The 24,564-nt window shown below is 45.2% G+C and overlaps 1 protein-coding gene across 4 annotated transcripts in view; it reads left to right on the forward strand.

Annotated features, from left to right (window-relative positions):
* LOC118378858 (neuroligin-2-like) overlaps window positions 1–24,564 on the forward strand; it is a 357,211-nt gene that overhangs the window by 83,437 nt on the left and 249,210 nt on the right. The window lies entirely within an intron of this gene.

Here is a 24,564-nt window from a genome sequence, read left to right on the forward strand (position 1 = left end):
TCATGCTTATTGGTCTATAGGTCATTTGCATAATATAGTGGAATTCAATTAGCGTGTGTGTATTTTCATTAGTGATCATGTAGCCTATTTTATTTATCCAACACCACACGCGCACAGCATTCAGAGCCTGCGTGCAAGTTATTATTTTTATTTGCGCATTTTCGTGGAACAGTTTCATTCAATAATAATGTTTTTTTCAAAATCATTGTCACTTGGTTAAACACAAAAATCAGAATTTAAATGGGAAAATCGAAATGTTCAAATTCAACTAATGCGATCCCCCCCACCTCTGCCATATAGACAGATTGAAAATCATGATCCATTGGCCGCTAAAGAAATGAGAGCATAGAACTATAGGCCAATACATACCTTCCATTGTCAACTAAGTCAAAATACACGAAGCCGATAAATAAAAAAAAGTTGAAAATATAATACATTCAAGTTCTTTCAATTGCATTAATACTCAGCCTGTCATGCCTCCCTTTCGATCAGTCTTGAGCTGCTATTTTTGATCAATTGATCAGGATAAACAATCAAAGGGCAAACCATTCACACAATGAAACACTGAACGCACAAGAATTGTCCGGAGACAGCTGAGGGCATTTTGGAAAAGTTGAGTTCATGCATTCTGGAGAGAGAAACGCTTATATATTCGCCACACATCCCACCCGTTCTTCTTGGCTCAACATTTCAAATTATACTCAAGACATATTATCTTCACATATATTTTAGTTGCTTTTCACTGACAGCCGCAATTCAATAATCAGATAGGCCTATTGCCACGCGCTCTGCCCAAATCGCGGGCTACCCAAAAAGGCCTACAAGCTTGTTTTTTCAAACAATCCACAGCTCAACAAAAAAAAAAAGCTAAAGCTAATGATTCTGGATTCCTCTGTGGCTAAATCATGCTTTCTGTTGAAGTATTTTTAATTATTTAATTTCTTTCTGTATGGAATAGACAGGAATTATTATAATTTTGGCACATTTATTTCAATTTACTTCTCTAGCCTATTCGACACGGCGCCTATGAAAGACTTCCTCATATGCTATCATATGCTATCTCCAGGTTTCATATCAACTTACTTTCGTTGTCCAGAAGCCAAAGGCACAATCCTAGTCATATTAGTAGCCCATCCTAGTTGTTGCGTCTTTAAATTCCTCCTCTTTCATCTCTGTCACATATGGAACCACTTTCATCAGGTGTGATGTTTAGAATGGAGTTTTCCCGCAAATTGTATTTTGGCAAATGTTTGAACATTTAGTTTTATTGGCTGCTTCATTACAGGAGTTGCTTGTTCTGTTAAAATGAATTACCATAATCTAAATGCGATTTATGTCATTCTGAGCACCGTGGGTGGACGCGCTAATGGGTTACGCACCAATGCATATGGGCCGGTACATTTCTCAAATGGCCGGTAAATTAAAATCTTCCTGGTCACGTTGTCCGGCGCTACATTTTCCTAACGGAAACCCTGACTGAACCCCATATTAATTCATTTGTGCTGTGTCCTCCATCTCGCCTCTGCAGTTAAATCAACACGGCGCTTCAACACAACCACTGGATTAGAGGAGGGGATGAATATTCATTCACATGCTATTAGATCTCAAAGAGGAAGAGAGAAAGAGAGGGTACACAGTATATTGTTAGTTATGGATCTATCGTGTTATTGTGTGTTTTCTGGACGTTGGGAAGCCTAGTAATAATTGCCTATTGGGGATAAATAAAGTCAATTTAATCGAGAGAGAAAGAAAGAAAAGACTGCTGTTTTTTGGCGCATTGGTAGTGCATCTGCATTAGGGTTGAATAGCGGGAACCGGGTTACCGAAATTTAAATAACTGCGAGAAACGGGTAAATTATAATACATTATTTCTATGAACAGCATGATGTGAAATGGAACTGTTAAATTATATGCCTAAATCTGTTTTCTCTACGGCCTTCTCTCTGCTATCTGCATGATCAATCATGGGTGAGGACAGACAGCGCATCTCAGTATGGAGCTCAGTTCACAATGCATGTATCATCTCATTATGGTAACTATTTTCTTGTGACAGGTACGCCTACAGCTACATTTGCTGCAGCAAAGCCTATGCTACAGTAATATAAGGAATGAATGCGCGTCTAATTTTCACAAATCCCACCTGGTTTGCGGGGCTCACTTTATTTTTTTCTGAGATGATTTTGTAATATTGCAGCCGCAGTTTTAAAACAGCCTATCACTAGAATACATCTGTGCAATCGTGGGCATTCTCTTGCAGTCTTCCTCTCTCTACATCGGTTCCAATCAAATTGAATCCAAAATAGAAAATCTCGTTCAAGATATATACAGTTGAAGTCTGAAGTTTACATACACTTAGGTTGGAGTCATTAAAACTAGTTTTTCAACCACTGCACACATTTTTTGTTAACAAACTATAGTTTTGGCAAGTTGGTTAGGACATCTACTTTGTGCATGACATGACACAAGTCATTTTTTCAACAATTGTTTAGAAACAGATTATTTCACTGCATCACAATTCCAGTGGGTCAGCAGTTTACATACACTCAATTGAAGGTGCCTTTAAACAGCTTGGAAAATTCCAGAAAATTATGTCATGGCTTTAGAAGCTTCTGATAGGCTAATTGACATCATTTGAGTCAATTGTAGGTGTACCTGTGTATTTCAAGGCCTACCTTCAAACTCAGTGCCTCTTTGCTTGACATCATGTGAAAATCAAAATAAATCAGCCAAAACCTCCGAAAAAAATTGTAGATCTCGACAAGTCTGGTTCATCCTTGGGAGCAATTTCCAAACGGCAGGTTGCACGTACATCTGTACAAACAATAGTATGCAAGTATAAACACCATGGGAACACACAGCTGTCATACCACTCAGGAAGGAGACGCATTCGGTCTCCTCGAGATGAACGTACTTTGGTTTGAAAAGTGCAAATCAATCCCAGAACAACACAGCAAATGACCTTGTGAACATGCTGGAGGAAACAGGTATCTATATCCACACTAAAACTAGTCCTATATCGACATAACCTGAAAGGCCGCTCAGCAAGGAAGAAGCCACTGCTCCAAAACTGCCATAAAAAAAGCCAGACTACGTTTTGCAACTGCGCATTGGGACAAAGGTCATACTTTTTGGAGGAATTCTGATGAAACAAAAATAGAACTGTTTGGCCATCGTTATGTTTAGATGAAAAAGGGTGGATGCTTGCAAGCCTGAAGAACACCATCCCAGCTGTGAAGCACGAGGGTGGCAGCATCATGTTGTGGGGGTGCTTTGCGGAAGGAGGGACTGGTGCACTTCACAAAGTAGATGGCATTTTGAGGACAGAAAGTTACGTGGATATATTGAAGCAACATCAAGACATCAGTCAGGAAGTTAAAGCTTGGTCGTGTCAGGACCCAGTTACAAACCCGGGTCTCCGGTGTGAGAAGCAGTCACTTAGCAAACTGAGCCACAAATAGTCAGCAGAAGCCAGAAGATGAGGCAGACACAGCAGTACTTGAGACAGTGTTTTAATAAAGTAAAAAGGAAAGTTCTTCAGGCAAAAATATAACTCCACAATGTCAAAAATAATTCCAAGAGAACAAAGGTAATCCTCCAAGTCAAAAAGGTAAATCCACAAGGTGGTAGGTACAGCAGAAAATAGCCTCAAAAGATACAAATAAATAAATAAACAAGAACAAAAACAGAGTTCCACAAGAGAGTCCAACTAGAGCAACAAATGTTCACAGCATCACTGGGGCTGGGTGCTAACATTCAAACACAGAGCAAAGAACTGAGGAAAACTAAGGGTTTAAATACAATAAAGGGAAACGAGGCACAGGTGCAAACAATAACTGGGAACAAGGGAAAACAAAAGGGTCAAAAAGCACAATGGGGGCATCTAGTGACCAAAACCGGAACAACCCAGGCCAAATCCTGACAGAAACCCCCCCTAGGAACGGCTCCTGACGTTCCTACCAGCTTTCTCGGGGTGGAGGGCAGGGTCCAGTATGTCTTTGGCAGGAACCCAGGAGTGCTCCTCGGGACCGTTCCCTTCCCAGTCCACCAGATACTGCCAGGACCGCTGCACCCGGTGGGAATCCAGTATCCGATGGACTGTTTAAGCTGACAAACCTCTGATGACACGGGGGGGAGGGGGAGGTCTGTCTGCCGGGACAAGGGGAGAAAAAACAGGTTTTAATAAAGAAATGTGAAACGTGGGATTCCTCTTAAGGGATTTGGGTGAGTGTAGGCGATATGAAACTGGGTTCACTCTCATGGCAACCTTAAAGGGACCAATGTATTTCTGGGACAGCTTGCGAGACTTCACCCATAGCGGTAAGTTTTTTGTGGAGAGCCAGACTATCTGGCCGGGGCGCAGGTTAGGCCCGGGACGGCGATGTCTGTTGGCTTGTTGTTGGTACCGCTGTAAGGAACGCAGAAGATTAAGACGGGTCTTCCTCCACGTAAGCCGACAGCGTCTGACGAACTTCAAGGCTCCAGTGGAGGTGGAGCGCAAGGTCTTGTGTGCGTATTCGGCCCAAACAATGAAGGACGACCATGTGGACGGGTTGTTAATAACCCCTTGAAGCTATGGGGGCGCTATTTCATTATTGGATAAAATTATAATTGACAGCTTTGGAAAGAAAACACTCTGATGTTTCCAAAACTGCAAAGATATTATCTGTGAGTGCCACAGAACTGATGCTACAGGTGAAACCAAGATGAAACTTCAAACAGGAAGTAAGCAGAATTTTTTATATTATGCAGTTAATTTGGAAAAAAGTTTGGCATTTTGATGACTGAATTTTCGTCTTTTTTTGGTAGCCAAACGTGACGCACAAAACGGAGCGATTTCTCCTAAACAAATAATCTTTCAGGAAAAACTGAACATTTGCTATCTAACTGAGAGTCTCCTCATTGAAAACATCCAAAGTTCTTCAAAGGTAAATTATTTTATTTGAATGCTTTTCTGGTTTTTGTGAAAATGCCTGCTGAATGCTAACGCTAAATGCTACGCTAGCTATCAATACTGTTACACAAATGCTTGTTTTGCTATGGTTGAGAAGCATATTTTGAAGATCTGAGATGACAGTGTTGTTAACAAAAGGCTAAGCTTGAGAGCTAGCACATTTATTTCATTTCATTTGCGATTTTCATGAATAGTTAACGTTGCGTTATGGTAATGGGCTTGAGGCTGGAGTCACGATCCCGGATCCGGGATGGCTCGACGCAAGAAGTTAAGGGCCACATATCTGAGGGTCGTTTCCAGCTCTTGATTCATCCTCTGTTTGGCCGTTGGACTCCGGGTGGTACCCTGAAGTTAGACTGGCAGAGGCCCCTATGAGTTGGCAGAAGGCCTTCGAAAACCTTGAGGCAAACTGGGGACCTCTGTCGGAAACCATATCTTGAGGAATGCCGAAGACTCGGAACACATGGTTAATTACATTACATTACATTTTACATTTAAGTCATTTAGCAGACGCTCTTATCCAGAGCGACTTACAAATTGGTGCATTCGCCTTATGACATCCAGAGGAACAGCCACTTTACAATAGTGCATCTAAATCTTTTAGGGGGGGGTGAGAAGGATTACTTTATCCTATCCTAGGTATTCCTTAAAGAGGTGGGGTTTCAGGTGTCTCCGGAAGGTGGTGATTGACTCCGCTGTCCTGGCGTCGTGAGGGAGTTTGTTCCACCATTGGGGGGCCAGAGCAGCGAACAGTTTTGACTGGGCTGAGCGGGAACTGTACCTCCTCAGTGGTAGGGAGGCGAGCAGGCCAGAGGTGGATGAACGCAGTGCCCTTGTTTGGGTGTAGGGCCTGATCAGAGCCTGGAGGTACTGAGGTGCCGTTCCCCTCACAGCTCCGTAGGCAAGCACCATGGTCTTGTAGCGGATGCGAGCTTCAACTGGAAGCCAGTGGAGAGAGCGGAGGAGCGGGGTGACGTGAGAGAACTTGGGAAGGTTGAACACCAGACGGGCTGCGGCATTCTGGATGAGTTGTAGGGGTTTAATGGCACAGGCAGGGAGCCCAGCCAACAGCGAGTTGCAGTAATCCAGACGGGAGATGACAAATGCCTGGATTAGGACCTGCGCCGCTTCCTGTGTGAGGCAGGGTCGTACTGTGCGGATGTTGTAGAGCATGAACCTACAGGAACGGGCCACCGCCTTGATGTTAGTTGAGAACGACAGGGTGTTGTCCAGGATCACGCCAAGGTTCTTAGCGCTCTGGGAGGAGGACACAATGGAGTTGTCAACCGTGATGGCGAGATCATGGAACGGGCAGTCCTTCCCCGGGAGGAAGAGCAGCTCCGTCTTGCCGAGGTTCAGCTTGAGGTGGTGATCCGTCATCCACACTGATATGTCTGCCAGACATGCAGAGATGCGATTCGCCACCTGGTCATCAGAAGGGGGAAAGGAGAATATTAATTGTGTGTCGTCTGCATAGCAATGATAGGAGAGACCATGTGAGGTTATGACAGAGCCAAGTGACTTGGTGTATAGCGAGAATAGGAGAGGGCCTAGAACAGAGCCCTGGGGGACAGCAGTGGTGAGAGCGTGTGGTGAGGAGACAGATTCTCGCCACGGCACCTGGTAGGAGCGACCTGTCAGGTAGGACGCAATCCAAGCGTGGGCGGCGCCGGAGATGCCCAACTCGGAGAGGGTGGAGAGGAGGATCTGATGGTTCACAGTATCGAAGGCAGCCGATAGGTCTAGAAGGATGAGAGCAGAGGAGAGAGAGTTAGCTTTAGCAGTGCGGAGCGCCTCCGTGATACAGAGAAGAGCAGTCTCAGTTGAATGACTAGTCTTGAAACCTGACTGATTTGGATCAAGAAAGTCATTCAGAGAGAGATAGCGGGAGAGCTGGCCAAGGACGGCACGTTCAAGAGTTTTGGAGAGAAAAGAAAGAAGGGATACTGGTCTGTAGTTGTTGACATCGGAGGGATCGAGTGTAGGTTTTTTCAGAAGGGGTGCAACTCTCGCTCTCTTGAAGACGGAAGGGACGTAGCCAGCGGTCAGGGATGAGTTGATGAGCGAGGTGAGGTAAGGGAGAAGGTCTCCGGAAATGGTCTGGAGAAGAGATTAGGGGATAGGGTCAAGCGGGCAGGTTGTTGGGCGGCCGGCCGTCACAAGACGCGAGATTTCATCTGGAGAGAGAGGGGAGAAAGAGGTCAGAGCACAGGGTAGGGCAGTGTGAGCAGAACCAGCGGTGTCGTTTGACTTAGCAAACGAGGATCGGATGTCGTCGACCTTCTTTTCAAAATGGTTGACGAAGTCATCTGCAGAGAGGGAGGAGGGGGGAGGGGGAGGAGGATTCAGGAGGGAGGAGAAGGTGGCAAAGAGCTTCCTAGGGTTAGAGGCAGATGCTTGGAATTTAGAGTGGTAGAAAGTGGCTTTAGCAGCAGAGACAGAGGAGGAAAATGTAGAGAGGAGGGAGTGAAAGGATGCCAGGTCCGCAGGGAGGCAAGTTTTCCTCCATTTCCGCTCGGCTGCCCGGAGCCCTGTTCTGTGAGCTCGCAATGAGTCGTCGAGCCACGGAGTGGGAGGGGAGGACCGAGCCGGCCTGGAGGATAGGGGACATAGAGAGTCAAAGGATGCAGAAAGGGAGGAGAGGAGGGTTGAGGAGGCAGAATCAGGAGATAGGTTGGAGAAGGTTTGAGCAGAGGGAAGAGATGATAGGATGGAAGAGGAGAGAGTAGCGGGGAGAGAGAGCGAAGGTTGGGACGGCGCGATACCATCCGAGTAGGGGCAGTGTGGGAGGTGTTGGATGAGAGCGAGAGGGAAAAGGATACAAGGTAGTGGTCGGAGACTTGGAGGGGAGTTGCAATGAGGTTAGTGGAAGAACAGCATCTAGTAAAGATGAGGTCGAGCGTATTGCCTGCCTTGTGTGTAGGGGGAAGGTGAGAGGGTGAGGTCAAAAGAGGAGAGGAGTGGAAAGAAGGAGGCAGAGAGGAATGAGTCAAAGGTAGACGTGGGGAGGTTAAAGTCGCCCAGAACTGTGAGAGGTGAGCCGTCCTCAGGAAAGGAGCTTATCAAGGCATCAAGCTCATTGATGAACTCTCCGAGGGGACCTGGAGGGCGATAAATGATAAGGATGTTAAGCTTGAAAGGGCTGGTAACTGTGACAGCATGGAATTCAAAGGAGGCGATAGACAGATGGGTAAGGGGAGAAAGAGAGAATGACCACTTGGGAGAGATGAGGATCCCGGTGCCACCACCCCGCTGACCAGAAGCTCTCGGGGTGTGCGAGAACAGGTGGGCGGACGAAGAGAGAGCAGTAGGAGTAGCAGTGTTATCTGTGGTGATCCATGTTTCCGTCAGTGCCAAGAAGTCGAGGGACTGGAGGGAGGCATAGGCTGAGATGAACTCTGCCTTGTTGGCCGCAGATCGGCAGTTCCAGAGGCTACCGGAGACCTGGAACTCCACGTGGGTCGTGCGCGCTGGGACCACCAGATTAGGGTGGCCGCGGCCACGCGGTGTGGAGCGTTTGTATGGTCTGTGCAGAGAGGAGAGAACAGGGATAGACAGACACATAGTTGACAGGCTACAGAAGAGGCTACGCTAATGCAAGGAGATTGGAATGACAAGTGGACTACACGTCTCGAATGTTCAGAAAGTTAAGCTTACGTAGCAAGAATCTTATTGACTAAAATGATTAAAATTATACAGTACTGCTGAAGTAGGCTAGCTGGCAGTGGCTGCGTTGTTGACTTTGTAGGCTAGCTGGCAGTGGCTGCGTTGTTGACACTACACTAATCAAGTCGTTCCGTTGAGTGTAATAGTTTCTACAGTGCTGCTATTCGGGGGCTAGCTGGCTAGCTAGCAGTGTTGATTACGTTACGTTGCGTTAAAAGAACGACAATAGCTGGCTAGCTAACCTAGAAAATCGCTCTAGACTACGCTCTTACCAACTCTTTACCAACTCTGCCGTTTCCTTGGCAGAAGGTAACTTAGTTAGAGGGACGAACCTGGCCGCCTTAGAAAACCTGTCGATGATGACTAGGATAGTAGTATTACCATGGGACGGAGGAAGGCCAGTAATAAAGTCCAATGAGATATGGGACCAGGGTCTGTGGGGAACAGGTAAAGGGTGAAGGAGTCCTTGAGGGCGGAGGTGAGAAGATTTGCCCTGGCAGCACACGGGGCAGGCCTTGACGAAAGTGGCAATGTCTTCTTTTATGGTGGGCCACCAGAACTTTCGCTGGATGAACTCCAAGGTGCGACCTACGCCCGGGTGACAGGTGAGGCGAGAACCCCCACAGAAGGACCTCGGTCCTCGCTGCCTTGGGGACAAACAACCGATTGGCAGGACCTCCTTTCGGACCCGGTTCGATAGCTTGAGCTCGTCTCACGGTATCCTCAACTTGCCACAAGATCGGGGCCACGATCTTAGCAGCAGGAAGTACAGGCATGTCAGTGTCGTCTCGAATGGCAGGAGCGTAGACTCGGGACAAGGCATCCAGTTTGAGATTCTTCGACCCGGGCCGATAGGTGAGGATAAACTGGAATCGATTGAAGAAAAGAGACCATCGAGCTTGTCTGGAGTTCAATCGCTTCACCTGCTGGATATACTCCAGATTTTTGTGGTCCGTAAGCACTTGAAACGGGTGAGAAGCCCCCTCGAGCTAGTGTCTCCATTCCTTCAATGCCATCTTAACCGCTAGGAGTTCACGATCCCCCACATTGTAGTTCCTCTCGGCCGGGGTAAGCCGGTGTGAGAAGAAAGCGCAAGGGTGGAGCTTCTTGTCTTCACCCCTCTGAGTCAGGACAGCTCCAACACCAACCTCTGATGCGTCTACCTCCACCACAAAAGGTTCATCCGCAGTCGGTAGTGTCAGGATGGGAGCAGAGAGGATGTGCTGCTTGAGTCCTTGGAAGGCCGTCTCAGCTTCTTTTCCCCACAAAAACCTTGCATTGCCACCCTTGGTTAAAGCTGAGAGAGGGGCTGCCACCAAGCTGAAGTTCTTGATGAACTTGCGGTAAACGTTTGTAGCCCAGGAAACGCTGAACTTCCTCAACAGACTTGGGGGTGGGCCAATCCGCTACCGCCCCTACCTTCCTGGAGTCCATTTGGACTCGACTGGGTTCCACTACAAATCCCAGGAATTGTACTCGGGATGAATGGAATTCACGTTTTTCCGGCTTAACGTACAAATGGCTGTCTAGGAGGCGTTTGAGTACTCGTCTGACATGATTTGTGTGTTCTTGAAGGGAGCTCGAAAAGATGAGGATGTCATCCAAGTAAACAAACACGAATATGTTAAGCATATCCCTAAGCACATCATTTATGAGCGCTTGGAACACAGGCCGAAGGGCATCACCAAGTATTCGTAGTGATCAGTAGGCGTGTTGAAAGCGGTCTTGCACTCGTCACCGGGTCTGATCCGCACAAGATGGTATGCGTTACCCAGGTCAAGCTTAGTGAAGACAACTGCTTCCTGGAGCAGCTCAAAGGCTGTGGCCATAAGGGGTAGCGGTTACGGACGGTTATGGCATTGAGTCCCCGGTAGTCGATGCAAGGACGTAATCCACCGTATTTTTTGGCCACAAAGAAAAACCCTGCTCCCGCCAGAGAGGTTGATGGACGCATGAGGCCTGCTTCCAGAGCGTCCTTGATGTAGGTATCCATAGCAGCTCGTTCGGGAGGAGATAGGGAAAAGATACGACCCCTGGGGGGACAGATGCCCGGAAACAGGTCGATGGGGCAATCGTAAGGTCTATGGGGTGGTAGCATGGTGGCCCTCTGTTTGCTAAATACCGGTTTGAGGTCATGGTAACACTCGAGAAACTCGGGACAGGTTGATGGATTCTAGAGACTCGGGGAACTCGGGAAGATACAAGTGGCTTGGCACGTAGCACCCCACTGCTTGATAGTGCCCACAGACCAGTCGATGTGAGGGTTATTTATGGCTGTGAAGCCAGGGGTATCCAAGGACGGGAGGGAACTCGGAACAGGAGATCAGATGAAAGTTCATCACTTCCTGGTGTTGGGAAACTGAAAGTCGCAAGGGGGTAGTGACACGAGTGACAAGTCCAGATCCCAAAAGGCTTCCATCCAATGTAGTAACCCTCATGGGGTCACTTAGAGGTTCAGAGGGAACGCCATTCTCCTTCGCCCAGACACCATCCATGAAGTTACCTGCGGCTCCAGAGTCTACCAAGGCTTGAAGGTGGAGCTTGTGGTTGTCCCAGGAAAGAGTGACTGGAATGAGCAGACAGGAGTTGGATGGATGGGAGGAGGTTATGTTTCCCGTTACAGTCCCCCAGGTCTGCACGGGACAGAGCGTTTCCCTGGAGCCCGGGACACGTGGAGCGGAAATGGCCCGGGTTGCTGCAATATAGACAGCGTCGCTCCCTCATCCGGCGGTCTCTTTCAGCCTGGGAGATGCGTCCAATCTGCATGGGTTCCGATGGAGCCAGCGAGGATAAAGGTGGGGTTTTGGAGCTGGGACTGATAGGGGCTGTTGGCAGAACTGAAAAAGCCTGTGCGAGCAAGGAGGCCTACAAACCTGACTCAGTTACACCAGCTCTGTCAGGAGGAATGGGCCAAAATTCACCCAACTTATTGTTGGAGGCTACCTGAAACATTTGTCCCAAGTTAAACAATTTAAAGGCAATGCTACCAAATACTAATTGAATGTATGTTAACCTCTTAAGCGCACCCGACACGCAGGCGTGCCATCTAGCCATCTGGAAATGCAAATGCGCTACGCTAAATGCTAATAGCACTCGTTAAAACTCAAACGTTCATTAAAATACACATGCAGGGTACTGAATTAAAGCTACACTCGTTGTGAATCCAGCCAACAAGTCAGATTTTTAAAATGCTTTTCGGCGAAAGCATGAGAAGCTATTATCTGATAGCATGCAACACCCCGAAATACCTGAAGGGGACGTAAACAAAATAATTAGCATAGCCGGCGCTACACAAAACGCAGAAATAAAATATAAAACATTAATTACCTTTGATGAGCTTCTTTGTTGGCACTCCTAGATGTCCCATAACCATCACTATTGGGTCTTTTTTTTTTTATTAAATCAGTCCATATACCCTAAATACCCTAAATATCGATCTATGAAAAGTGTGTGATCCAGGAAAAAACAGCGTTTTAAAACGCAACGTCATTAAATAAAAAAAGTCAACGATAAACTTTCACAAAACACTTCGAAATACTTTTGTAATCCAACTTTAGGTATTAGTAAACGTTAATATTCTATCAAATTGATCACGGGCGATGTGTATTCAATAGCTCCACGTCTTGAACTCATGGTCGAAAATTTCTCCTCCAAAACATCCTGTCGGAGACCGGAAGGAATGGGCTCTCTCTTACTCGTTTGACCAAGAAACAAAGCCCAGGCAATTGACAAGACTAGCGACATAGTGTGGAAGCTGTAGGACTTCCAATCTCAGCCCCATGTAATTTGGTTTTCCATAGACAATACATGCAAGTGGCGCATGGATATTTTTCCCAGTTTTCGGTGATCAGTTTTTCTTGCGCTTTTCGATGAAACACAGGCTCTGTTATAGTCACAGCCGTGATTTAACCAGTTTTAAAAACGTTAGAGTGTTTCTATCCACACATACTAATCATATGCATATACTATATTCCTGGCATGAGTAGCAGGACGCTGAAATGTTGCGCGATTTTTAACAGAATGTTCGAAAAAGTAGGGGGTAGGCTTAACAGGTTTTAACTTCTGACCCACTGGGAATGTGATGAAAGAAATAATAGCTGAAATAAATCATTCTCTCTACTATTATTCTGACATTTCACATTCTTAAAATAAAGTGGTGATCCTAACTGACCTAAGACAGGGAATTCTTACTAGGATTAAATGCCAGGAGTTGTGAAAAACTGAGTTAAAGTGTTATTTGGCTAAGGAGTAACTTCTGACTTCAACTGTACAGTACAGTATATATATACTGTACCAGTCAAACTTTTGGACCGTAGTGTCTTCGTGAGATGCAGAGTAGGTGAACAGATGATATCTTCATGTGTGGTTCCTACCTTGTAGCATGGAATAATTTATTATTATCATGTTTTTATTCAACCTTTATTTAACTTGGCAAGTCAGTTCAGAACAAAGTCTTATTTACAATGGCGGTCTGCCCCTGCCAAATCCAGATCAATTGTGTGCCGCCCTATGGGACTCTCAATCACGGCTGGATAGGATTCAGCCTTGATTTGAACCAGCGACTGTAGTGTCACCTCTTGCACTGAGATGCAGTGCCTTAGATTGCTGCGCCACTCAGGAGGAAGAGGTGTGATGGTGTGGGGGTGCTTTGCTGGTGACAATGTCAGTAATTTATTTAGAATGCAAGGTACACTTAACCAGCATGGCTACCACAGCATTCTACAGCGATACGCCATCACATCTGGTTTACGCTCAGTGGGACTATCATTTGTTTTTCAACAGTGCAATGACCCAACATACCTCCAGGCTGTGTAAGGGCTATTTGACCACCCCACATCTTTCAGAATGCTAAGAGTGTGCAAACCTGTCATCAAGGCAAAGGTTGGATACTTTGAAGAATCTAAAATCTAAAATATATTTGTTAACACTTTTTTTGGTTACTACATTATTACATATGTTATTTCATAGTTTTGATCTCTTCACTATTATTCTACAATATAGAATAGTAAAACAGTAAAAATATAGAAAAACCCTTTACTGCGGAAGTATATCCGAACTCTTGACTGTTGCTGTATTTATACAATGGGTGGATCTAATCCTGAATGCTGATTTTGTTATTGTTTTAATTACATTTTTTTATTGAATATTAAAGCATACAAACGACTTACAGTGAAGCCGCTCAACATTTACATTACATTCAGTCATATAACAGACTCCCATCCAGAGTGACCCACAGAAGCAACCAGGGTCAACGCCCAGCTCAAGGGCACGTCGACAGATCTCCCACAAGGTCAAAAATGGGGACCCGAACCAGCCATCGGCCCAAGCTCCCAACCGCCAGGCCACCAGCCCTCCAAGATCCCCACTACATTTCCCCGAGAGCTGACCCTCAACCACCCGAGACCCCCTCCCCCACCCCCACCCCATGCACCAGCAACCAACAAAATGAACAAAAGAGAAAAAAGAGAAAACAACAATGCAGAACCAAAAGCCATAAGGATGACCAAAATCATAACAGCAAAACTCCTAACAGCAACAGGCCAACTGAATACATTTGAGCGCATGTATGGCACTATTTACAAGTGTGTGTCCGTGTATATGCAGGTGTGTGCGTTTGAATGAGCGTGTGTGTATATTCGTGTGTATATGCATGTGTACACGCGTACAAACACTTGCGTGGCATCAGCCTTAGGCAACCAGGCATTAGCTGTAACAGCGTTACCCCGTTACCCCGTTGCCCCGTTGCCCCGTTACCCCCCCGTTACCCCGTTGTCATTTAAACTGACTTTTTGTTTTGTTTTATTTTTACTTAATTTTTGGACTTTTATCTTTGACCGTCATTCTGTCCCCCGCCCAGCAACTCCACTCCCACTTGTCATCAATTCCACATCCCAACCCTCAGCTTCCTTCAGCTTCCCACCCTACCCGTCTCTGCTGGCCACCCTGTTCGGATTTCTACCAGCCATATATCTTTCAACTCTGCTGTGATGTTTAACATACAACTTGAATCTATCTCATTGAACAGAATCCACAGATAGTGAGTTGAAGATAAATACTTTTACTAAGAGTATTTGTATATTAGTAATTGACTGACCCGGTCTCTCCAGGTCTCCTAACAATGCTATTTCTAGGGTCAATTTTAGATTAATGTTATGCATTTTCAGCCATTCCTGAACCTGAGACCAGAAACAGGCTACCTGAGAGCAATACCAAAATAAATGGTATGTTGATTCTGTATCCTCACCACAAAATCTGCAGAGCTATGATGATGACTGTATGCCCCAAATATTCAACATTTTGTTGGTGGCAAAAAATCTGTACAATAATTTAGCTGATTGGTTAAAACGGCATTCCAGCCCATGTCTATTACCACCAGCTAAATCTATCACGTTTAAATGCCTATTTACTCTGTTCCATCTGACTGCGCATTCCAATGTCTCATCAGCCCATCCAAGCAATTTATAAACTTGATCTCCACTATAAAATGCATTTAGACATGATCTCACATTTCTTTTAGACTAACATTTAGTTTTCAACAGCGGAGATTTGTATAAACCTAGCTGTCTGTCTCTCTGACATTTGCAACACTGTTTCAATATTCAAGATCTCCAGCTGTCCCATCGTAATGAACGTGTCGGGAGTCGGGACGAGACAGCGTTTCTCAGCCAGTTGAAATCATGAATTAGCTGGCATAGTTTTTATGGATATATGCAAAGAATTGTCAATTGGAAAAAGGTGAAACGAAACGAAGTGCAGCTAGTTTGCAGTCTTTCCAGCTTCAGTGTGAAGTGATTGTGTTAGCTGTGTTGTTGGCTAGCTCCTCTGAACAACAGTGTCCTGACAAGTGAGCACATTATCTATGCCAAGTCGAAATCGCGCCTCATTCAAATCAAATCAAATCAAATGTATTTATATAGCCCTTCGTACATCAGCTGATATCTCAAAGTGCTGTACAGAAACCCAGCCTAAAACCCCAAACAGCAAACAATGCAGGTGTAAAAGCACGGTGGCTAGGAAAAACTCCCTAGAAAGGCCAAAACCTAGGAAGAAACCTAGAGAGGAACCGGGCTATGTGGGGTGGCCAGTCCTCTTCTGGCTGTGCCGGGTAGAGATTATAACAGAACATGACCAAGATGTTCAAATGTTCATAAATGACCAGCATGGTCGAATAATAATAAGGCAGAACAGTTGAAACTGGAGCAGCAGCACATTCAGGTGGACTGGGGACAGCAAGGAGCCATCATGTCAGGTAGTCCTGGGGCACGGTCCTAGGGCTCAGGTCCTCCGAGAGAGAGAAAGAAAGAGAGAATTAGAGAGAGCATATGTGGGGTGGCCAGTCCTCTTCTGGCTGTGCCGGGTGGAGATTATAACAGAACGTGGCCAAGATGTTCAAATGTTCATAAATGACCAGCATGGTTGAATAATAGTAAGGCAGAACAGTTGAAACTGGAGCAGGAGCATGGCCAGGTGGACTGGGGACAGCAAGGAGTCCTCATGTCAGGTAGTCCTGGGACATGGTCCTAGGGCCCAGGCCAGTTGAAACTGGAGCAGCAGCATGGCCAGGTGGACTGGGGACAGCAAGGAGTCATCATGTCAGGTAGTCCTGGGGCATGGTCCTAGGGCTCAGGTCCTCCGAGAGAGAGAAAGAAAGAGAGAAGGAGAGAATTAGAGAACGCACACTTAGATTCACACAGGACACCGAATAGGACAGGAGAAGTACTCCAGATATAACAAACTGACCCTAGCCCCCGACACATAAACTACTGCAGCATAAATACTGGAGGCTGAGACAGGAGGGGTCAGGAGACACTGTGGCCCCATCCGAGGACACCCCGGACAGGGCCAAACAGGAAGGATATAACCCCACCCACTTTGCCAAAGCACAGCCCCCACACCACTAGAGGGATATCTTCAACCACCAACTTACCATCCTGAGACAAGGCCGAGTATAGCCCACAAAGATCTCCGCCACGGTACAACCCAAGGGGGGCAACCCAGACAGGCCGACCACAACAGTGAATCAACCCACCCAGGTGACGCACCCCCCAGGGACGGCACGAGAGAGCCCCAGCAAGCCAGTGACTCAGCCCCGTAACAGGGTTAGAGGCAGAGAATCCCAGTGGAAAGAGGGGAACCGGCCAGGCAGAGACAGCAAGGGCGGTTCGTTGCTCCAGAGCCTTTCCGTTCACCTTCCCACTCCTGGGCCAGACTACACTCAATCATATGACCCACTGAAGAGATGAGTCTTCAGTAAAGACTTAAAGGTTGAGGCCGAGTTTGCGTCTCTGACATGGGTAGGCAGACCGTTCCATAAAAATGGAGCTCTATAGGAGAAAGCCCTGCCTCTAGCTGTTTGCTTAGAAATTCTAGGGACAATTAGGAGGCCTGCGTCTTGTGACCGTAGCGTACGTGTAGGTATGTACGGCAGGACCAAATCAGAGAGATAGGTAGGAGCAAGCCCATGTAATGCTTTGTAGGTTAGCAGTAAAACCTTGAAATCAGCCCTTGCTTTGACAGGAAGCCAGTGTAGAGAGGCTAGCACTGGAGTAATATGATCAAATGTTTTGGTTCTAGTCAGGATTCTAGCAGCCGTATTTAGCACTAACTGAAGTTTATTTAGTGCTTTATCCGGGTAGCCGGAAAATAGAGCATTGCAGTAGTCTAACCTAGAAGTGACAAAAGCATGGATTAATTTTTCTGCATCATTTTTGGACAGAAAGTTTCTGATTTTTGCAATGTCACGTAGATGGAAAAAAGCTGTCCTCGAAATGGTCTTGATATGTTCTTCAAAAGAGAGATCAGGGTCCAGAGTAACGCCGAGGTCCTTCACAGTTTTATTTGAGACGACTGTACAACCATTAAGATTAATTGTCAGATTCAACAGAAGATCTCTTTGTTTCTTGGGACCTAGAACAAGCATCTCTGTTTTTTGTCCGAGTTTAATAGTAGAAAGTTTGCTGCCATCCACTTCCTTATGTCTGAAACACATGCTTCTAGCGAGGGCAATTTTGGGGCTTCACCATGTTTCATTGAAATGTACAGCTGTGTGTCATCCGCATAGCAGTGAAAGTTTACATTATGTTTTCGAATAACATCCCCAAGAGGTAAAATATATAGTGAAAACAATAGTGGTCCTAAAACAGAACCTTGAGGAACACCGAAATGTACAGTTGATTTGTCAGAGGACAAACCATTCACAGAGACAAACTGATATCTTTCCGACAGATAAGACCTAAACCAGGCCAGAACATGTCCGTGTAGACCAATTTGGGTTTCCAATCTCTCCAAAAGAATGTGGTGATCGATGGTATCAAAAGCAGCACGAAGGTCTAGGAGCACGAGGACAGATGCAGAGCCTCGGTCCGATGCCATTAAAATGTCATTTACCACCTTCACAAGTGCCGTCTCAGTGCTATGATGGGGTCTAAAACCAGACTGAAGCATTTCGTATACATTGTTTGTCTTCAGGAAGGCAGTGAGTTGCTGCGCAACAGCCTTCTCTAAAATCTTTGAGAGGAATGGAAGATTCGATATAGGCCGATAGTTTTTTATATTTTCTGGGTCTAGGTTTGGCTTTTTCAAGAGAGGCTTTATTACTGCCACTTTTAGTGAGTTTGGTACACATCCAGTGGATAGAGAGCCGTTTATTATGTTCAACATAGGAGGGCCAAGCACAGGAAGCAGCTCTTTCAGTAGTTTAGTTGGAATAGGGTCCAGTATACAGCTTGAAGGTTTAGAGGCCATGATTATTTTCATCATTGTGTCAAGAGATATAGTACTAAAACACTTGAGCGTCTCTCTTGATCCTAGGTCCTGGCAGAGTTGTGCAGACTCAGGACAACTGAGGTTTGGAGGAATACGCAGGTTTAAAGAGGAGTCCGTAATTTGCTTTCTAATAATCATAATCTTTTCCTCAAAGAAGTTCATGAATTTATCACTGCTAAAGTGAAAGTCATCCTCTCTTGGGGAATGCTGCTTTTTAGTTAGCTTTGCCACAGTATCAAAAAGGAATTTCGGATTGTTCTTATTTTCCTCAATTAAGTTAGAAAAATAGGACGATCGAGCAGCAGTAAGGGCTCTTCGGTACTGCACGGTACCGTCCTTCCAAGCTAGTCGGAAGACTTCCAGTTTGGTGTGGCGCCATTTCCGTTCCAATTTTCTGAAGCTTGCTTCAGAGCTCGGGTATTTTCTGTGTACCAGGGAGCTAGTTTCTTATGAGACATTTTTTTAGTTTTTAGGGGTGCAACTGCATCTAGGGTATTGCGCAAGGTTAAATTGAGATCCTCAGTTAGGTGGTTAACGGATTTTTGTCCTCTGGCGTCCTTGGGTAGGCAGAGGGAGTCTGGAAGGGCATCAAGGAATCTTTGTGTTGTCTGTGAATTTATAGCACGACTTTTGATGTTCCTTGGTTGGGGTCTGAGCAGATTATTTGTTGCAATTGCAAACGTAATAAAATGGTGGTCCGATAGTCCAGGATTATGAGGAAAAACATTAAGATCCACAACATTTATTCCATGGGACAAAACTAGGTCCAGCGTATGACTGTGACAGTGAGTGGGTCCAGAGACATGTTGGACAAAACCCACTGAGTCGATGATGGCTCCAAAAGCCTTTTGGAGTGGGTCTGTGGACTTTTCCATGTGAATATTAAAGTCACCAAAGATTAGAATATTATCTGCAATGACTACAAGGTCTGATAGGAATTCAGGGAACTCAGTGAGAAACGCTGTATATGGCCCAGGAGGCCTGTAAACAGTAGCTATAAAAAGTGATTGAGTAGGCTGCATAGATTTCATGACTAGAAGCTCAAAAGACGAAAACGTCCTTTTTTTTTTTTTGTAAATTGAAATTTGCTATCGTAAATGTTAGCAACACCTCCGCCTTTGCGGGATGCACGGGGATATGGTCACTAGTGTAGCCAGGAGGTGAGGCCTCATTTAACACAGTAAATTCATCAGGCTTAAGCCATGTTTCAGTCAGGCCAATCACATCAAGATTATGATCAGTGATTAGTTCATTGACTATAATTGCCTTTGAAGTAAGGGATCTAACATTAAGTAGCCCTATTTTGAGATGTGAGGTATCATGATCTCTTTCAGTAATGACAGGAATGGAGGTGGTCTTTATCCTAGTGAGATTGCTAAGGCGAACACCGCCATGTTTAGTTTTGCCCAACCTAGGTCGAGGCACAGACACGGTCTCAATGGTGATAGCTGAGCTGACTACACTGACTATGCTAGTGGCAGACTCCACTATGCTGGCAGGCTGGCTAATAGCCTGCTGCCTGGCCTGCACCCTATTTCATTGTGGAGCTAGAGGAGTTAGAGCCCTGTCTATGTTGGCAGATAAGATGAGAGCACCCCTCCAGCTAGGATGGAGTCCGTCACTCCTCAGCAGGTCAGGCTTGGTCCTGTTTGTGGGTGAGTCCCAGAAAGAGGGCCAATTATCTACAAATTCTATCTTTTGGGAGGGGCAGAAAACAGTTTTCAACCAGCGATTGAGTTGTGAGACTCTGCTGTAGAGCTCATCACTCCCCTAACTGGGAGGGGGCCAGAGACAATTACTCGATGCCGACACATCTTTCTAGCTGATATGCACGCAGAAGCTATGTTGCGCTTGGTGATCTCTGACTGTTTCATCCTAACATCGTTGGTGCCGACGTGGATAACAATATCTCTATACTCTCTACACTCGCCAGTTTTAGCTTTAGCCAGCACCATCTTCAGATTAGCCTTAACGTCGGTAGCCCTGCCCCCGGGTAAACAGTGTATGATCGCTGGATGATTCACTTTAAGTCTAATACTGCGGGTAATGGAGTCGCCAATGACTAGAGTTTTCAATTTGTCAGAGCTAATGGTGGGAAGCTTCGGCGTCTCAGACCCCGTAACGGCAGGAGTAGAGACCAGAGAAGACTCGGCCTCTGACACCGACCCGCTGCTTAATGGGGAGAACCGGTTGAAAGTTTCTGTCTGCTGAATGAGCGACACCGGTTGAGCGTTCCTACAGCATTTCCTTCCAGAAACCGTGAGAAAGTTGTCCGGCTGCGGGGACTGTGCCAGGGGATTTATACTACTATCTGTACTTACTGATGGCACAGACGCTGTTTCATCCTTTCCTACACTGAAATTACCCTTGCCTAACGATTGCGTCTGAAGCTGGGCTTGCAGTACAGCTATCCTCGCCGTAAGGCGAGCACAGCGGCTGCAATTAGAAGGCATCATGTTAATGTTACTACTTAGCTTCGGCTGTTGGAGGTCCTGACGAATCGTGTCCAGATAAAGCGTCCGGAGTGAAAAAGTTGAGGAAAAAATAAATAAATATATGAACGGTAATTAAAAAGTGAAACCCGTAAAGTTGTCAGGTAGCAAAATAGGTTGGCAACAAAACGCACAGCAATTCGAAAACAAGCCTCATTAGCTCATTATTATGGATGTGTCCAAATAAATGTCACTAGAACACAGCTTCAGCAATTGCAAATGCAGCTATTGATGTTATTCTGGCTGCACTGTTTGACGGGACTGTAAGTTAGCTGTTGTTGGCTATCAAGCACGGGATAAGAACATTCCCAGCCAGTGTGGCAATGGGACATTTAGAACGAACGACAGGGTCGTGTCTATAGATACAGAACAAAAAAACTGAATGACTGGGTTGCGTCTGGCAACTGAACCAATAGAACAAATGAACAGCTGGCTTGGGTAGAAACCCTAGATTTGTGTCGGGACTACATCTTGTGGAAGGATGAAATAGTATGAATAAATTCATCAAAATAATGTTTTTAATGAAAATATGTCAATCATTATTTGAATATGTTGGTAACCCATTGTGTAAAAGTAATAATGCCCTCTATCCTCCAAACACCGGCTTCTCGGACATTATCACCTAAATATACACTGAGTATACAAAACATTAGGAGCACCTTCCTAATATTGAGTTGCAGCCCCTTTTGCTCTCAGAAAAGATTCATTCTTCAGGGCATGGACTCTACAAGGTGTCGAAAGCGTTCCACAGGGATGCTGGCCCATGTTGACTCCAGTGCTTCCCACTCAAGTTGACTGGATGTCCTTTGGGTGGAGGACCATTCGTGACACACAGGGGAAACTGTTGAGCGTAAAAAACCCAGTGGAGATGCAGTTCTTGACACTCGCAAATCGGTGCGCCTGGCACTTACTACCATACCCTGTTCAAAGGCACTTAAATATTTTGTCTTGACACACATACACAATCCATTTCTCAATTGTCTCAAGGCTTAGAAATCCTTCTTCAACCTGTCTACATCCCTTCATCTACACTCATTGAGGTGGATTTAACAAGTTACATCAACAAGGGACCATAGCTCTCACCTGGATTCACCTGGTCAGCAGGGGCTCTTAATATTTTTGGTAGTCAGTGTGTATATATACATATATATACATATATATGTATATATATATACACAGTAGATAGGAGTCCTACCCCACATCTTTCAGGTAATATATTAAATACAGTATTAGCCTTAAATTTAGCTAAGGAATGATGCATAAGTGTCACGCCCTGACCTTAGAGAGCCTTTTAATGTCTCTTTGTTTTGGTCAGGGTGTGATTTAGGGTGGGCATTCTATGTTTTGTTATCTATGATTTTGTTTTTCTATGTTGTGGTCGGGTATGGTTCTCAATTAGGGACAGCTGTCTATCGTTGTCTCTGATTGGGCACCATACCTTAGCCCTTTTCCCTCCTTTCTTTGTGGGACGTTGACTTTGTTTAGGGCACATAGCCTTAAGCTTCACGGTTTGTTTGTAGTGTTTATTCTTGGGGGTCATCTTAAATAAAGAATATGTACGCTCACCACGCTGCACCGTGGTCCTCCTCCTTCAACAGCCGTGACAATAAGCTTCTAACTTATAGCCTCGGTCTCTTGCACAATACGCACCTGCTCTCCGCTGTCCTCTCTCCTTAAAAGACACTCCTTAGAGCTTGTCGTCCCAGGAAAAGTCAGACTAGAATAGCTTGCTGGATTTCTTTGTTCTTGCATTTCTTATACTAATATACTCTTCAAAGAGGAAAGCAAGCTCTTGTTTGCGGAATATTAAATACAGCATCCAATAGAAAGACGTTTGAATGAAGAGAGAACTTGCGATGGTGGTTGGCTACAGCAGTTTATTTACCCAGACCCATAACCATTCAATGTTTGTGATGAAAGTAAAAGCCGTCTGCATCTTATTCTACTCCTATATTATTCACGCATGTCATTTACAATGATGAAGATAAAGACAACAACACTTTTTTTCATTTAACAGTTGAAAGCCCAGGAAGGACTGATGCAACAACAGAGAGAGAAAGAGGAGGTAGACTAATACGCACGTCGCACGACATTAGGGGAAATATTATGAAAGGTATATATGCGTCAGCCTACTAATTGTATAAATTTAAAAATAGCCCTATTATATTTAAACATTTGTAACTTTGTAGGCCTGCACCAGCGTCACATGTTCTCTCCCAGCTTCATGGTTTGAACGTAGTACATCATTCCAGTCCATATAATATAATGCAGGACAGTACAATTTAGTACAAAGATTTAGCCTACTGGAGCTTGTTTCATTGATTTACTCAAGAGAACACAGATACATCTATGGGCTTTCATGTTTTAACTGTCGTGTTCCATGAGCGGTAGCCCACACAGGGCATTCGGTAAATGTGGAAAAAGTCAAAGGGTCTGAATACTTTCCGAATGCCCTGTATATCATAGGCTATGTGTTGGATAATGGCTTTTTTGGGGTTTGGGCTTATAAAATGTCTTTAATGTCTAGTTCATAAAATGTTTGTCTCATCAGGTTCAGGTAGCATCAGGGTGAAAGGTTCATGCTGATCAATGCTCTAATCAAATCCATACATATTTATATTATTTCTATGTTTAGAATGACATTCCGGTTTGGGGCGAGAAATACCGTGTTACCCGGGAGAAAACTGAACATTTGTAGAATGGCGGAAAAATATTGAACTTATTTAGGGGTAAATCAAACATCAACAATATCGCTGATGACGTAACGTTCTGATACAACTGAATGTGTCATGCAACCCATCTGGGGGGAAATCTCCCTCTGTCTCTGTCTCCCTCTCTCCATCTCTTCCCCTATACCCTCCAGTGCCTTGTCCCCAGCCTAATCAGCGCTCCCACTCTACTCCAGTCTGCCCTCAGGGCCTCCAGTACCAGTGGCCCCTCACCAGTCCCGGACCCCCACAGCCTTCTGTCTACTGCCCTGGGGCCACAGCCCATCAGCTCCCTGGGTCCTCACCATATGTCTGCCTGGTAATGTTCACTTCCAATGATAAGATACTGCTGACTGACTGATGGCTAATTGGAGCTAATGTTGGGCTCGGGGTCTTTACAGCTCAGTCAATTGAACTCAGTCAATTCAATCTAACCTGTTGAAACCGCCACGTCCGTTTGCGATATTACAACAACAAAGAAGTTACTTCAAACAACAAAAGACAGTTTTTTTCCCCCTTTGACATCATCACACATTATTGCACGCTAGAACAACAGAATGTGTTGTTTTTTTTTACACGTTGCTGGAGGTGCCACTCCTTCGTTTCATCAACAAAACAACAACAAATGCGCTGGGACGAACAGTGGCGCGGTTTCACATGCAGTCAAATGACCAAATCTCCCTCTAGTGGCCTCATGGGTGGGACGTTATTAATCTGTTTCATAATTCATTTTAAAAAAAATACATTTACACGCAGAAAATCTGGTATTTCTATGTCAAATGGTTTTGATATATTTAAGTCTTCTGTGATGTATATAAAAGTGTAATATTGGGATGCAAACTCAAAATGTAATACATTTCAACTCTACATCTGACATGGTACAGGTGTCTTCTTTTGTTTAAGCCCATAACTATGTGTGTGAGGTGTAGACTTTTGTTTCAAAGTAGATTTGTTTAAGACTACCAAGAAGCACTGTGTGACC

The sequence above is a fragment of the Oncorhynchus keta genome, chromosome 35 (assembly GCF_023373465.1).
Source record: "Oncorhynchus keta strain PuntledgeMale-10-30-2019 chromosome 35, Oket_V2, whole genome shotgun sequence".
Taxonomy (NCBI): Eukaryota; Metazoa; Chordata; class Actinopteri; order Salmoniformes; family Salmonidae; genus Oncorhynchus; species Oncorhynchus keta.